This window comes from Amphiura filiformis, chromosome 5 (assembly GCF_039555335.1).
Source record: "Amphiura filiformis chromosome 5, Afil_fr2py, whole genome shotgun sequence".
Taxonomy (NCBI): Eukaryota; Metazoa; Echinodermata; class Ophiuroidea; order Amphilepidida; family Amphiuridae; genus Amphiura; species Amphiura filiformis.
The window spans coordinates 21,462,838-21,479,401 of record NC_092632.1 but is presented as its reverse complement, the minus strand read 5'-3'; the positions used below and the strand labels follow the sequence as shown (position 1 = coordinate 21,479,401).

Below are 16,564 nucleotides of genomic sequence, written 5' to 3'. Positions count from 1 at the left end.
AGGCCTAACTGCTTGAATAATTTAACTTGATCTTCAGAAGATAGCACTACGGAGACCAAAATTACACCATCAATTTAATTTAAGCTATCTTCAGAAGATAGTAAAACACGAACCTACCATAACTTTTTACCAAAAGAAAATGTCGCAAGACATGCCGTAATTTGCTCGATTCTGGTACCGGTGTCTATAAAGCTCCTGCATTGAGTTACATGGGGAATATTAAAATCGAAATATCTCAAGAACGGAATATCGCATGACGCTGGAACAAACGTTGAAATAAAGCGTTTACATTTCTCTGTCTGTTTTAATTTATTTTGTGTGTGTTCAATTCGTGTGTTTTTGCTATCAACTGCAGATAGCTCAAATTTAAATGCCTGTTGGTTGTCGTTTTTGTCTGCTGACTGAGATAAATCGATATTTTATCAATCATGTTACTGGTGTGTTATCTTCTATGGATCGAATTAAAATTTCAAGTGTTGCGATATTTTGTTTTGGTTTAATTATAAATTCACGTTGTTGTTGTTTTCTATATCTATTATGAATAAAAATAAAGTTCGCATTTACGACACGGGGAGAAAAGCTCAAACATGCAGATACAACATTTGAATTATTCTGAATAAACACCGTATGAGCTGAAAATATGCCAATTTTAATTGAAAATAGGTCAACTAACTTGCGGACTATTTTAACCGAATAACAATTCTTAACCGCATTCCGCTGGTACATAAAAAAGATTGAAAATATAGGTTGCGGTAAAAACAAATATTAAGTTCGATACCGTGCGCTAATATCCCGAATAGAGTGTCTGCATTGTTCATTTTCCTTTTTGAGTGCAACGGCCGGTTATGCAACAGCCACGTCGATGTGACGTTGGAAAGTTTGACACCGTGGAATAAAGAAACTTACCCTGAGGTCTAGCAAATCGGGCCTCTTTAACGTTATCGCTTCTCGGCCTTTTGGCTAAGATCATGTGTAGTATCTGTTCTTTTCAGCTTAATATCTGAAACGTCCCTCATTGAGGGACTTGTATATTAAACTGATTTTTGAACTTGGGCCATGGAATAGGAGCTTGCTCCGTCCTGGCCACGGGTTGGCCCGGGATTGCACTACCTCCGGGATCGGCCCACCCCACCAGGGGATATAAAAAATACAAAAGTAGAACTTGCCAAGAAAACAGAAGTTTACGAATACCGGATGAATACATTTCATAGTCATTTGCTTTCTACTCAGTGAAGATAGAATGATAGCATTTGCGTCCTGATAAAATTACTACACAGTAAATAATTCACACATTTAGCAGAAGGCGTGTTAGGAAAGACCTTTGGTATTATTTTGCCGTTTGATGTTTGCTTGTGTTTTTGCTATCTACTCAAGATAGCATCTCCGAAACAGTTTTCAACAGCCAACTTTGAATATTTAAATTGGAAATCTTGAAAATTTGAAAACGCCGAATTATGTGTTGAAAAAAAGAAAGAATCGAGATGAGGCCCAAATTTTCATCAAAATAATCCCAAAAGAGTTTTTTCCGAACACGCGTTCTGGGATATTCTAGAATCGAATTAGGCCTACTGGTGCTACTGAAAATCAAATCGAAATTTTAAGTGTTGCGAACTTTTTGTTTTAGTTTAATTTTAAATTCATTTGTTTTCTTTCTTATTTACTGAAGATAGCTCAAATAAAATACAGGATTATGTTGTAATTTTTGTCTACTGATGAACGGGATAGATTTATATTATAGAATCGAATTAGGCCTACACGGTCGTGCTACATGTGCTAAAGATCAAATTAAAATTCCAAGCAGTGGAGACTTGCGTTTTCAACTTGTTTATTTACTGACTGCTTTCAAATGTTTATTTTAAGAAGATATATCGAATCAGTTTCGCGAGCGATTGCGTAGATATATCGAATGTCGCGAGCGATTGCGTAAACAACAACGCGCGAATTTGATACCACGCGTTAGGCGCGCGTCCGTTACGCTTATGACGTTCGCGTTCAAAATAATGTCACGGCACTCTGCAGGCTAGGCCTAACTGCTTGAATAATTTAACTTGATCTTCAGAAGATAGCACTACGGAGACCAAAATTACACCATCAATTTAATTTAAGCTATCTTCAGAAGATAGTAAAACACGAACCTACCATAACTTTTTACCAAAAGAAAATGTCGCAAGACATGCCGTAATTTGCTCGATTCTGGTACCGGTGTCTATAAAGCTCCTGCATTGAGTTACATGGGAATATTAAAATCGAAATATCTCAAGAACGGAATATCGCATGACGCTGGAACAAACGTTGAAATAAAGCGTTTACATTTCTCTGTCTGTTTTAATTTATTTTGTGTGTGTTCAATTCGTGTGTTTTTGCTATCAACTGCAGATAGCTCAAATTTAAATGCCTGTTGGTTGTCGTTTTTGTCTGCTGACTGAGATAAATCGATATTTTATCAATCATGTTACTGGTGTGTTATCTTCTATGAATCAAATTAAAATTTCAAGTGTTGTGATATTTTGTTTTGGTTTAATTATAAATTAGATATGAGAGATGCTAACATAGTCACAATCTACAAGAACAAAGGAGATCACTGTGACTGCAACAACTACCGGGGCATCTCATTGCTTAGTTCGGGAAGCTGTTTGCTCGCATAGTTTACTGCGTCTACAAAAGCTGGCTGACAGAATATATCCAGAGTCAAAGTGCGGGTTCGCTCCAAGAGATCAACAATTGACATGATCTTCTCGCTACGGCAACTGCAAGAAAAATGCAGAGAGCAGCAAAAACCCCTATACCTGGCATTCATTGAACTAAAGCGTTTGATCTTGTTAGCAGGGAATTCAAATGCTTCCTCTGATTGGCTTCAGCATAATTCGTTCTTTCCATGATGGGATGATGAGTACTGTTCAGTTTGATGGCTCAATGTCTGAAGAATTTGGTGTCAAAAGTGGAGTAAAACAAGGCTGTGTACTCGCACCAACACTGTTTGGTATTTTCTTTGCACTGCTACTCAAGCACGCCTTTCAACCACAGAGGGAGTGTACCTTCACTCACGATCTGATGGTAAACTCTTTAACATTGCACGCCTGAAGGCCAAGACCAAGATAAGGGAAGTGCTGATTAGAGACATGCTATTCGCTGATGATGCTGCGATTGCCCACTCTGAAGTTGAGCTACAGAATCGCATCAGCTTGCGACCTCTTCAGCCTAACCATAAGTCTGAAGAAGACTCAAGTCATGGGACAGGGCACTATAGCTCCACCATCAATCCACATCAGTGATCAGCAACTTGAGGTAGTTCACCAATTCATATCTAGGCTAACTGCCACAGACAATCTATCTCTGGACGCTGAGCTCACAAAAGGATCGGCAAGGCGGCCTCTGCTCACCAATACAACAAAGATGGCGGTCTACAAGGCATGTGTAATCAGCACGCTCCTCTATGGTAGTGAATCATGGACAAACTCTCCACAAGAACGGAAGCTTCAAGTATTTCACCTGAGATGTCTACGCCGCATTCTTGGAATCTCCTGGAAAGACAAGGTCACAAACAATGAAGTCATGTCTAAGGCGGGTATCCCATCAATGTATACACTACTACGTCAACGTCGCCTTCGATGGCTAGGACATGTCAGTCGAATGGAAGATGGTCGCATTCCCAAGGATCTCCTCTACGGAGAGCTATCTTCAGGACACAGAAGAAAGGGTCGACCGCTACTCCGCTTCAAGGACTGTAAGCGTGACTTGAAAGCACTTGACATGGACTGGGTCACCTGGGAATCTGCTGCTAGTGACAGAAAAACGCAACATCTCTCGACGGCCTTGAAACTGCTGATGCGCAAAAGTCAGTGTGAAACATTTTGCATCAGTCTTCAGATGCCAGGTGCAACAAAATCTGCAAGTCTCGCATTGGTCTAAAACGATGCTTCCAACCACCTCAGACGGCGCTACTCCATAGTCTGTGAAGACTGACGGATGCCAACTCATGTTGTTGTTGTTTTCTATATCTATTATGAATAAAAAATAAAGTTCGCATTTACGACACGGGGAGAACAGCTCAAACATGCCGATACAACATTTGAATTATTCTGAATAAATATGAGCTGAAAATATGCCAATTTTAATTGAAATAGGTCAACTAACTTGCGGACTATTCTAACCGAATAACAATTCTTAACCGCATTCCACTGGTACATAAAAAAGATTAAAAATATAGGTTGCGGTAAAAACAAATATTAAGTTCGATACCGTGCACTAATATCCCGAATAGAGTGTCTGCATTGTTCATTTTCCTTTTTGAGTGCAACGGCCGGCTATGCAACAGCCACGTCGATGTGACGTTGGAAAGTTTGACACCGTGGAATAAAGAAACTTACCCTGAGGTCTAGCAAATCGGGCCTCTTAACGTTATCGCTTCTCGGCCTTTTGGCTAAGATCATGTGTAGTATCTGTTCTTTTCAGCTTAATATCTGAAACGTCCCTCATTGAGGGACTTGTATATTAAACTGATTTTTGAACTTGGGCCATGGAATAGGAGCTTGCTCCGTCCTGGCCACGGGTTGGCCGGTATTGCACTACCTCCGGGATCGGCCCACTCCCCACCAGGGGATATAAAAAATACAAAAGTAGAACTTGCCAAGAAAACAGAAGTTTACGAATACCGGATGAATACATTTCATAGTCATTTGCTTTCTACTCAGTGAAGATAGAATGATAGCATTTGCGTCCTGATAAAATTACTACACAGTAAATAATTCACACATTTAGCAGAAGGCGTGTTAGGAAAGACCTTTGGTATTATTTTGCCGTTTGATGTTTGCTTGTGTTTTTGCTATCTACTCAAGATAGCATCTCCGAAACAGTTTTCAACAGCCAACTTTGAATATTTAAATTGGAAATCTTGAAAATTTGAAAACGCCGAATTATGTGTTGAAAAAAAGAAAGAATCGAGATGAGGCCCAAATTTTCATCAAAATAATCCCAAAAGAGTTTTTTCCGAACACGCGTTCTGGGATATTCTAGAATCGAATTAGGCCTACTGGTGCTACTGAAAATCAAATCGAAATTTTAAGTGTTGCGAACTTTTTGTTTTAGTTTAATTTTAAATTCATTTGTTTTCTTTCTTATTTACTGAAGATAGCTCAAATAAAATACAGGATTATGTTGTAATTTTTGTCTACTGATGAACGGGATAGATTTATATTATAGAATCGAATTAGGCCTACACGGTCGTGCTACATGTGCTAAAGATCAAATTAAAATTCCAAGCAGTGGAGACTTGCGTTTTCAACTTGTTTATTTACTGACTGCTTTCAAATGTTTATTTTAAGAAGATATATCGAATCAGTTTCGCGAGCGATTGCGTAGATATATCGAATGTCGCGATAGATTGGGTAAACAACAACGCGCGAATTTGATACCACGCGTTAGGCGCGCGTCCGTTACGCTTATGACGTTCGCGTTCAAAATAATGTCACGGCACTCTGCAGGCTAGGCCTAACTGCTTGAATAATTTAACTTGATCTTCAGAAGATAGCACTACGGAGACCAAAATTACACCATCAATTTAATTTAAGCTATCTTCAGAAGATAGTAAAACACGAACCTACCATAACTTTTTACCAAAAGAAAATGTCGCAAGACATGCCGTAATTTGCTCGATTCTGGTACCGGTGTCTATAAAGCTCCTGCATTGAGTTACATGGGGAATATTAAAATCGAAATATCTCAAGAACGGAATATCGCATGACGCTGGAACAAACGTTGAAATAAAGCGTTTACATTTCTCTGTCTGTTTTAATTTATTTTGTGTGTGTTCAATTCGTGTGTTTTTGCTATCAACTGCAGATAGCTCAAATTTAAATGCCTGTTGGTTGTCGTTTTTGTCTGCTGACTGAGATAAATCGATATTTTATCAATCATGTTACTGGTGTGTTATCTTCTATGGATCGAATTAAAATTTCAAGTGTTGCGATATTTTGTTTTGGTTTAATTATAAATTCACGTTGTTGTTGTTTTCTATATCTATTATGAATAAAAATAAAGTTCGCATTTACGACACGGGGAGAAAAGCTCAAACATGCAGATACAACATTTGAATTATTCTGAATAAACACCGTATGAGCTGAAAATATGCCAATTTTAATTGAAAATAGGTCAACTAACTTGCGGACTATTTTAACCGAATAACAATTCTTAACCGCATTCCGCTGGTACATAAAAAAGATTGAAAATATAGGTTGCGGTAAAAACAAATATTAAGTTCGATACCGTGCGCTAATATCCCGAATAGAGTGTCTGCATTGTTCATTTTCCTTTTTAGTGCAACGGCCGGCTATGCAACAGCCACGTCGATGTGACGTTGGAAAGTTTGACACCGTGGAATAAAGAAACTTACCCTGAGGTCTAGCAAATCGGGCCTCTTTAACGTTATCGCTTCTCGGCCTTTTGGCTAAGATCATGTGTAGTATCTGTTCTTTTCAGCTTAATATCTGAAACGTCCCTCATTGAGGGACTTGTATATTAAACTGATTTTTGAATGGGCCATGGAATAGGAGCTTGCTCCGTCCTGGCCACGTGTTGGCCCGGTATTGCACTACCTCCGGGATCGGCCCACTCCCCACCAGGGGATATAAAAAATACAAAAGTAGAACTTGCCAAGAAAACAGAAGTTTACGAATACCGGATGAATACATTTCATAGTCATTTGCTTTCTACTCAGTGAAGATAGAATGATAGCATTTGCGTCCTGATAAAATTACTACACAGTAAATAATTCACACATTTAGCAGAAGGCGTGTTAGGAAAGACCTTTGGTATTATTTTGCCGTTTGATGTTTGTTTGTGTTTTTGCTATCTACTCAAGATAGCATCTCCGAAACAGTTTTAAACAGCCAACTTTGAATATTTAAATTGGAAATCTTGAAAATTTGAAAACGCCGAATTAAAAAAAAAAAAAAGAAAGAATCGAGATGAGGCCCAAATTTTCATCAAAATAATCCCAAAAGAGTTTTTCCGAACACGCGTTCTGGGATATTCTAGAATCGAATTAGGCCTACTGGTGCTACTGAAAATCAAATCGAAATTTTAAGTGTTGCGAACTTTTTGTTTTAGTTTAATTTTAAATTCATTTGTTTTCTTTCTTATTTACTGAAGATAGCTCAAATAAAATACAGGATTATGTTGTAATTTTTGTCTACTGATGAACGGGATAGATTTATATTATAGAATCGAATTAGGCCTACACGGTCGTGCTACATGTGCTAAAGATCAAATTAAAATTCCAAGCAGTGGAGACTTGCGTTTTCAACTTGTTTATTTACTGACTGCTTTCAAATGTTTATTTTAAGAAGATATATCGAATCAGTTTCGCGAGCGATTGCGTAGATATATCGAATGTCGCGAGCGATTGCGTAAACAACAACGCGCGAATTTGATACCACGCGTTAGGCGCGCGTCCGTTACGCTTATGACGTTCGCGTTCAAAATAATGTCACGGCACTCTGCAGGCTAGGCCTAACTGCTTGAATAATTTAACTTGATCTTCAGAAGATAGCACTACGGAGACCAAAATTACACCATCAATTTAATTTAAGCTATCTTCAGAAGATAGTAAAACACGAACCTACCATAACTTTTTACCAAAAGAAAATGTCGCAAGACATGCCGTAATTTGCTCGATTCTGGTACCGGTGTCTATAAAGCTCCTGCATTGAGTTACATGGTGAATATTAAAATCGAAATATCTCAAGAACGGAATATCGCATGACGCTGGAACAAACGTTGAAATAAAGCGTTTACATTTCTCTGTCTGTTTTAATTTATTTTGTGTGTGTTCAATTCGTGTGTTTTTGCTATCAACTGCAGATAGCTCAAATTTAAATGCCTGTTGGTTGTCGTTTTTGTCTGCTGACTGAGATAAATCGATATTTTATCAATCATGTTACTGGTGTGTTATCTTCTATGGATCAAATTAAAATTTCAAGTGTTGCGATATTTTGTTTTGGTTTAATTATAAATTCACGTTGTTGTTGTTTTCTATATCTATTATGAATAAAAATAAAGTTCGCATTTACGACACGGGGAGAAAAGCTCAAACATGCAGATACAACATTTGAATTATTCTGAATAAACACCGTATGAGCTGAAAATATGCCAATTTTAATTGAAAATAGGTCAACTAACTTGCGGACTATTTTAACCGAATAACAATTCTTAACCGCATTCCGCTGGTACATAAAAAAGATTGAAAATATAGGTTGCGGTAAAAACAAATATTAAGTTCGATACCGTGCGCTAATATCCCGAATAGAGTGTCTGCATTGTTCATTTTCCTTTTGAGTGCAACGGCCGGCTATGCAACAGCCACGTCGATGTGACGTTGGAAAGTTTGACACCGTGGAATAAAGAAACTTACCCTGAGGTCTAGCAAATCGGGCCTCTTTAACGTTATCGCTTCTCGGCCTTTTGGCTAAGATCATGTGTAGTATCTGTTCTTTTCAGCTTAATATCTGAAACGTCCGTCATCGAGAGCGTCACCCCTGAAAGTCACAATGACTAATCAGGGGGGCCACATCATGGAAGCACCAAGGAGAAGAAGTCTTAGAGAGAGGAAGGAGGGGAATTCGTTTAGCAGAACACTTTCAATGCCTACAGGAAACTACAACCATCTGAATATTGCTACCGGAATTCAGAATGAAATCGGAAAGGACAATGTGATGGCGATTGTCAGAACCAACGGAGCGTGGCAAATCACCATGAAAGAAGGTGTTGATCTAGAGGAACTGTGCAACAGGGGCATTGGCATCAATGGAGTGGACATAGATTTGAAATTGGTATCCAAAAATATCGTTACAGTTAGTTTTTTTGGAGTTCCCCATTACGTTACAAATGAGATGCTGTCGGAGAAAATAAACGACTTCAAAGTCAGACAAATATCGCCATGGATAAGAAAGACTTACCCGGAACTGCCGGGGGTGGAAAGTGGAATAGTGCATTGTCGAATAGAAATACCGGACAATATAGCATCGCTACCATATGCCACCCAAATAAAGGGTGTAAACATGAACATAAAACACAATGGACAGTGCAAAGTCTGCAACTATTGTTTGGACGAGGGGCATCTAATGAGATCCTGCCCTAGCAGAATACAATGTAAATTCTGCCACCTTTACGGACATAAAGAAGATGAGTGCCCAGACAAACAGGATAATGAAGAAGATTCAAGTTCAGAAGAGGCGAGTAGTGAAGAAGAAGGTGAAGAAATGGGAGATGATCAATCAGAGACATCAGATTATAATAACTTTATGGACAGAAATTGGGATTCAGACTCCACAGGCACAGAAGACCGAGCACTGGTGATAGACGAGACAACAGATGCAGGAACGGTGGCGGCAGAGGAGGAGGTGGGTGAGACGGCAGAGACGGCAGAGATGGTGCAGGTGACGGAGGAAAATGTCAGAAATGAAAAACCAGAAAGAGATTTACAGGGAGCAAATAAGAGGGAACATGGCACAACAGATGAAGAAGAAATAGAAGTAAAGCAACGAAAAAGGCGTAACAACATGAATAAGGTATCATTTAAAACCAACAATAAATTTGAAATATTGAAGGATATGCAACCTGGTGTAGACAATGACACTTAATATCCTCGATGGCTTTGAATTTGAGAGCTTTTCTCTTTTGCTGTTTCATTATGGCATTTTCTTTAATTTCAATTAACTGCAATGGGCTAAGAAATAAATCAAAACTCGAAAATGTTTTTACCTTTTTTACTTTAAGGAAATTTGATATTATTTGCTTGCAAGAAACTTTTTGGGAGGATCATTATGTTAATTCTGTCGTCAAAAATCAATGGGATGGTGAAATGTTCTATTCAAATGTTAATGATGGGAAAAGAAATAGGGGGGTTGCTGTTTTATTTAGACACGGATTAGATGTTCAGGTTATTTATTGTAATGAAATAGCCGAAGGGAGAGCTCTCGAAGTCAAGTTTGAAATTGATGAAAAGACTTACTATTTATTAAATATATATGCGCCAAATAATTTTAGGGAAAGATATGATTTCATAGAAAATATAAATTATAGAATTGATAATCTAAATGAAAACTTTGATAATTTATTTGTGATGGGGGATTTTAATGTTGTAACTGAAGGGAGGGACAAATCAACTAAAATGTATGCTGATCCTTCTCGACGTGAATTTCTAGAATTATGTGGGCGCCACAATTTGTGCGACACGTGGAGGGCTAAACACCCACATACAACGGAATTCACGTGGAGAAGGATCATAAAAGGTAAATTAATTCAAAGTCGTATTGACAAAATTTTAATCTATGATAAAAATATTGATTGTATTTCTAATGCTATTATTATTCCTTTTGCGTGGAGCGATCATGATATTGTATATAATTGTTACAACCATAATAATGTTTCTATAGGCCCTGGGGTGTGGAAATTCAATAAGGCTCTTTTGAAAGATCAAACCTATTGTGAGTCGATACATAAATGCATTCAAGCTTCCAAAAATAAAAATAGTTACAATGAGGATGTTTTTAAATGGTATGATGAATTAAAAGAAAATATTAAAAACATTAGTATTTATTATGGGAAACGTATTACTAAACTGAAGCATAAAGAAAAAAAGATTCTCCAAAAAAAAATTCGTCACGAATACAAAAAAGCAAATAAATACCAGGATTACGACACGACTTTAGTCAAAACTTTAGAAAGGGATTTTCAAATTATGGAAGAAGAAGAATGTAATGGGGCGGTCATTAGATCAAAAATAGCCAATATCCAATTAGGCGAAAAACCTACTAAATATTTCTATAGCCTGGAAAAAAATATTCAAAAAAATAAAATTATTAATTACCTTAGAAACGATAAAGGCGAATTAGCCAGTACCTCTGAAGAAATTGTCAGAGAGACCCAGCAATTTTATTCTAATCTGTATAGTTTTATCAAATGTGACGAAGAAACTCAGGATAATTTCATTGAAAACATTAATAATAAGTTATGCAACGAGGATGCTAAAATGTGTGCTGCTCATTTGAGTATGCCAGAATTACAAGAAGCAGTCGTTAAAATGGACAAAAATAAAAGTCCGGGCTCTGATGGATTAACAGTTGAATTTTTTTGTTATTTTTTTAACGAATTAGGCCCGGAACTTTTAAGAATAGCTAAAATCATTTTTGAATGTAAAATTATGCCGGACAGTATGAGGGATTCAATCATTACTTTAGTTCCCAAAAGGGAGACAAAAGTAATCTCAAAAATTGGAGACCAATTTCTTTATTAAGGTTATTAATTATTTTAAACTAGTTCACAGCATCTTACGAATATTAGTGAGCTTTGGCAAAAACATTGCTCAATTATAGCGAGCGTGTAGAAATCATATACTTTTATAAAGCTCTGCGGTTCTAGAGTTACGTTGTAAAGAGGGCTGAAACAACAACACTTTTGTAAAACGTACATAACTCATTAACAACAATAAATTAAGCAAGTTTGCAAAGTATACGATTGTAGAATGGACTTTTGCAAAACATCAAGGTGTTAATTTTCAATAATATATTGAGCTAGATAATGAAAATCGATTTTAGGTTGCTTCGACCAACAATACCTCGTCTACCCTTAAATATAGATTATAAAATCATTACCAAAGCTCTGGCGGCAAGAGTTTCCAAAGTAATTGGGAACATTGTTTCGCCAGACCAAACATGTTGCATCCCTGGAAGAGATATTTCTGACAATGTTTTAGCTATGAAAGATTTGGTGGATTTTATTTCGACAAAATTTAGATGGTTATTTAGTTAAAATTGATCAACAAAAAGCTTTTGATCGTGTTAACCATCAATATCTTATCAAGACACTCATTAAATTTGGTTTCCCTGATTATTTTTACTGAATGGATTAAAATTTTATATAATAATGTGACCAGTAGAGTCCATGTTAATGGGTATTTATCGGATGTTATTAAAATTCAAAAGGGATTAGGCAAGGCTGCCCTTTAAGTGCATTACTTTATGTTATGACAGCCGAGCCTATGAGAAAGCAAATAGTTAACAATAAAGAAGTGAAAGGGTTTGATATTTCTGGATCTAAAGCTCTGATATTTCAGCATGCTGACGACACCAATTTTTTTGTTAAAAACAGTGTTTCTGTGCACCACATTTTCAAAATATTTAAAATGTACGGTGAGGCCTCTGGGTCAAAAGTTAATTATGAAAAATCGGAAATTATTCCTCTTGGGAAAGCCACCCCCTTTCAAATTCATGACTGTGATATTCAATTCGGGAAATCGGATCAAACCAAAATCTTAGGGATTCATATTGGGACAAACGCCATCAAATGCGAACAAGAAAACTGGAATAGTATAATAAATAGATGTAAGAAAATTTTAAATTGCTGGAGACCCAGAGACCTCACCGTAAAAGGAAAAGTTTTAATATGTAATTCGCTTATTATTTCAAAAGTAATATATGTAATGAATGTAACACATCTTCCTAATTGGGTGGTTTCAGATTTGAAATCAGCCATGGTTAACTTTATTTGGAATGGTGGCAAACCGAAGATTAAGTATAATGTTTTAATTGGTACCGTAAGTTCGGGGGGTTTAGGCCTTATTGATCTGGGTAGAATGAAATGTGCTCTTAGATGCAAAATGATTAAAAAAATGTTTGACGATGATAGTACAATCAATCCGATTACAAAAAATCTTATGGAATTTAATCTGTCCAAATACAAAAATTTTAATCTTGGGCGAGACACATTTCGCGTCACGCTTAATCATCGTCAGATGAATGAGCTTCCTCAATTTTACAAAGAAATGCTTGAAGCGTGGTTCAGGCTCACAAAGGACAACTTTGTTGAGCCTGTCAATAATCATGAGATAATGTTTCAACCTCTTTTGATAACCCATTTATAGGAATTAATCAGATCCCATGTTTTGTTAGTGCGGGTATTGTCAGAATTAGAGATATAATTTATGAGGTCACGCCGGGGTTTATGCCGCCGATCGCAGTTAGGGAAATTCTTGATGATGCGGTGGATATAGGGTTGGTGACAATTTCTCTCCAGCACATCATCAAGAATTTACCAAATTCATGGAAGAGGAAAATAAAAAATTATTCTTTAGGCGCCGATCAAAATGTAATTCCCAGCATTCATTTCTGGAATGCTGGGGAATTAGACTGTACTAACATCATCGATACTAGTGTAAAAGATATTAATCACATATTGAGGGATAGAGAAACTGTAGCTCCAACAGGATTACAGTATTGGAGGGACCAATTTGGTGACAATAATTTAACAATTCCTTTCAACAGGTGCTATGGGGGGTATAAAGAAAACTACATGGCCCAAAACGATTATTTTCTTTGTCATAATGTGTTACTTACCAATGAACGTTTGTTTAAGTTTGGAGGGGCTGACAGTCCATTTTGTACATTTTGTAGAAATTTTAAGGAGAGTCTTTGGCACATTTTCACTCAATGTAATAACCTTCATAATCTTTTCATCCTTATGGGATTTATGTCAGACAATTAAAGGGAAAAAGTTAAAAAAAAACAATTTCTACAAACACATTCTTTTTGGATATACAGATAAATCCAAAAATAAAAGTAATCTTATTAATTTTGTCCTTACAAATTATAGAGCTTCGATATGGAGCGCCCGTAAGTGGTGTAAAAAAGGGAGTATTGTAAATTATATTCATGTGTTCAAATCATTTATTAGCAAAAGACTTCAACTTGAGTATCAAAATTATGTTCGGATTAATTCTAATGAATCCTTCTTTGAAATTTTTGGTATCAATGAGGCCCTTATCTTCAAATCTGATGAGGGCTATGAGATTGCTTTCAGTTAAATTGTGCTGTAGTTTTTTAATATGCTGATTTGATGTAAGTATTGTGTGTATGATGTCAATGGGGCAACTTGGTTGTAGTTGTCCCACTTAAATTAAAAAAAAAAAAAAAAAAAAAAGATCATGTGTAGTATCTGTTCTTTTCAGCTTAATATCTGAAACGTCCCTCATTGAGGGACTTGTATATTAAACTGATTTTTGAACTTGGGCCATGGAATAGGAGCTTGCTCCGTCCTGGCCACGGGTTGGCCGGTATTGCACTACCTCCGGGATCGGCCCACCCCCCACCAGGGGATATAAAAAATACAAAAGTAGAACTTGCCAAGAAAACAGAAGTTTACGAATACCGGATGAATACATTTCATAGTCATTTGCTTTCTACTCAGTGAAGATAGAATGATAGCATTTGCGTCCTGATAAAATTACTACACAGTAAATAATTCACACATTTAGCAGAAGGCGTGTTAGGAAAGACCTTTGGTATTATTTTGCCGTTTGATGTTTGCTTGTGTTTTTGCTATCTACTCAAGATAGCATCTCCGAAACAGTTTTCAACAGCCAACTTTGAATATTTAAATTGGAAATCTTGAAAATTTGAAAACGCCGAATTATGTGTTAAAAAAAAGAAAGAATCGAGATGAGGCCCAAATTTTTTCAAAAAATCCAAAAGAGTTTTTTCCGAACACGCGTTCTGGGATATTCTAGAATCGAATTAGGCCTACTGGTGCTACTGAAAATCAAATCGAAATTTTAAGTGTTGCGAACTTTTTGTTTTAGTTTAATTTTAAATTCATTTGTTTTCTTTCTTATTTACTGAAGATAGCTCAAATAAAATACAGGATTATGTTGTAATTTTTGTCTACTGATGAACGGGATAGATTTATATTATAGAATCGAATTAGGCCTACACGGTCGTGCTACATGTGCTAAAGATCAAATTAAAATTCCAAGCAGTGGAGACTTGCGTTTTCAACTTGTTTATTTACTGACTGCTTTCAAATGTTTATTTTAAGAAGATATATCGAATCAGTTTCGCGAGCGATTGCGTAGATATATCGAATGTCGCGAGCGATTGCGTAAACAACAACGCGCGAATTTGATACCACGCGTTAGGCGCGCGTCCGTTACGCTTATGACGTTCGCGTTCAAAATAATGTCACGGCACTCTGCAGGCTAGGCCTAACTGCTTGAATAATTTAACTTGATCTTCAGAAGATAGCACTACGGAGACCAAAATTACACCATCAATTTAATTTAAGCTATCTTCAGAAGATAGTAAAACACGAACCTACCATAACTTTTTACCAAAAGAAAATGTCGCAAGACATGCCGTAATTTGCTCGATTCTGGTACCGGTGTCTATAAAGCTCCTGCATTGAGTTACATGGGGAATATTAAAATCGAAATATCTCAAGAACGGAATATCGCATGACGCTGGAACAAACGTTGAAATAAAGCGTTTACATTTCTCTGTCTGTTTTAATTTATTTTGTGTGTGTTCAATTCGTGTGTTTTTGCTATCAACTGCAGATAGCTCAAATTTAAATGCCTGTTGGTTGTCGTTTTTGTCTGCTGACTGAGATAAATCGATATTTTATCAATCATGTTACTGGTGTGTTATCTTCTATGGATCGAATTAAAATTTCAAGTGTTGCGATATTTTGTTTGGTTTAATTATAAATTCACGTTGTTGTTGTTTTCTATATCTATTATGAATAAAAATAAAGTTCGCATTTACGACACGGGGAGAAAAGCTCAAACATGCAGATACAACATTTGAATTATTCTGAATAAACACCGTATGAGCTGAAAATATGCCAATTTTAATTGAAAATAGGTCAACTAACTTGCGGACTATTTTAACCGAATAACAATTCTTAACCGCATTCCGCTGGTACATAAAAAGATTGAAAATATAGGTTGCGGTAAAAACAAATATTAAGTTCGATACCGTGCGCTAATATCCCGAATAGAGTGTCTGCATTGTTCATTTTCCTTTTTGAGTGCAACGGCCGGCTATGCAACAGCCACGTCGATGTGACGTTGGAAAGTTTGACACCGTGGAATAAAGAAACTTACCCTGAGGTCTAGCAAATCGGGCCTCTTTAACGTTATCGCTTCTCGGCCTTTTGGCTAAGATCATGTGTAGTATCTGTTCTTTTCAGCTTAATATCTGAAACGTCCGTCATCGAGAGCGTCACCCCCCTGTAAGTCACAATGACTAATCAGGGGGGCCACATCATGGAAGCACCAAGGAGAAGAAGTCTTAGAGAGAGGAAGGAGGGGAATTCTTTTAGCAGAACACTTTCAATGGCTACAGGAAATTACAACCATCTGAATATTGCTACCGGAATTCAGAATGAAATTGGAAAGGACAAAGTGATGGCAATTGTCAGAACCAACGGAGCGTGGCAAATCACAATGAAAGAAGGCGTGGATCTAGAGGAACTGTGCACCAGTGGTATTGGTATCAACGGAACGGACATAGATTTGAAATTGGTATCCAAAAACATCGTTACAGTTAGTTTTTTTGGAGTTCCCCATTACGTTACAAATGAGATGCTGTCGGAGAAAATAAACGACTTCAAAGTCAGACAAATATCGCCATGGATAAGAAAGACTTACCCGGAACTGCCGGGGGTGGAAAGTGGAATAGTGCATTGTCGAATAGAAATACCGGACAATATAGCATCGCTACCATATGCCACCCAA

The 16,564-nt window shown here is 36.9% G+C and overlaps 3 non-coding genes and 3 pseudogenes across 3 annotated transcripts; all 6 read left to right on the top strand.

Moving 5' to 3' along the window:
- The first annotated feature begins 940 nt into the window (after positions 1–940).
- On the top strand, positions 941–1,132 carry LOC140153839 (U2 spliceosomal RNA). The gene has a single exon (XR_011859183.1). It is a non-coding gene; the product is annotated as a U2 spliceosomal RNA (small nuclear RNA).
- A 3,268-nt stretch (positions 1,133–4,400) lies between these two features.
- LOC140153847 (U2 spliceosomal RNA) lies at positions 4,401–4,591 on the top strand. Its single transcript, XR_011859190.1, has one exon. It is a non-coding gene; the product is annotated as a U2 spliceosomal RNA (small nuclear RNA).
- A 1,831-nt stretch (positions 4,592–6,422) lies between these two features.
- LOC140153848 (U2 spliceosomal RNA) lies at positions 6,423–6,612 on the top strand. Its single transcript, XR_011859191.1, has one exon. It is a non-coding gene; the product is annotated as a U2 spliceosomal RNA (small nuclear RNA).
- A 1,829-nt stretch (positions 6,613–8,441) lies between these two features.
- On the top strand, positions 8,442–8,534 carry LOC140153860 (U2 spliceosomal RNA; annotated as a pseudogene).
- Positions 8,535–13,929: 5,395 nt separating this feature from the next.
- On the top strand, positions 13,930–14,138 carry LOC140153852 (U2 spliceosomal RNA; annotated as a pseudogene).
- Positions 14,139–15,965: 1,827 nt separating this feature from the next.
- LOC140153859 (U2 spliceosomal RNA) lies at positions 15,966–16,058 on the top strand (annotated as a pseudogene).
- Positions 16,059–16,564: the final 506 nt, after the last annotated feature.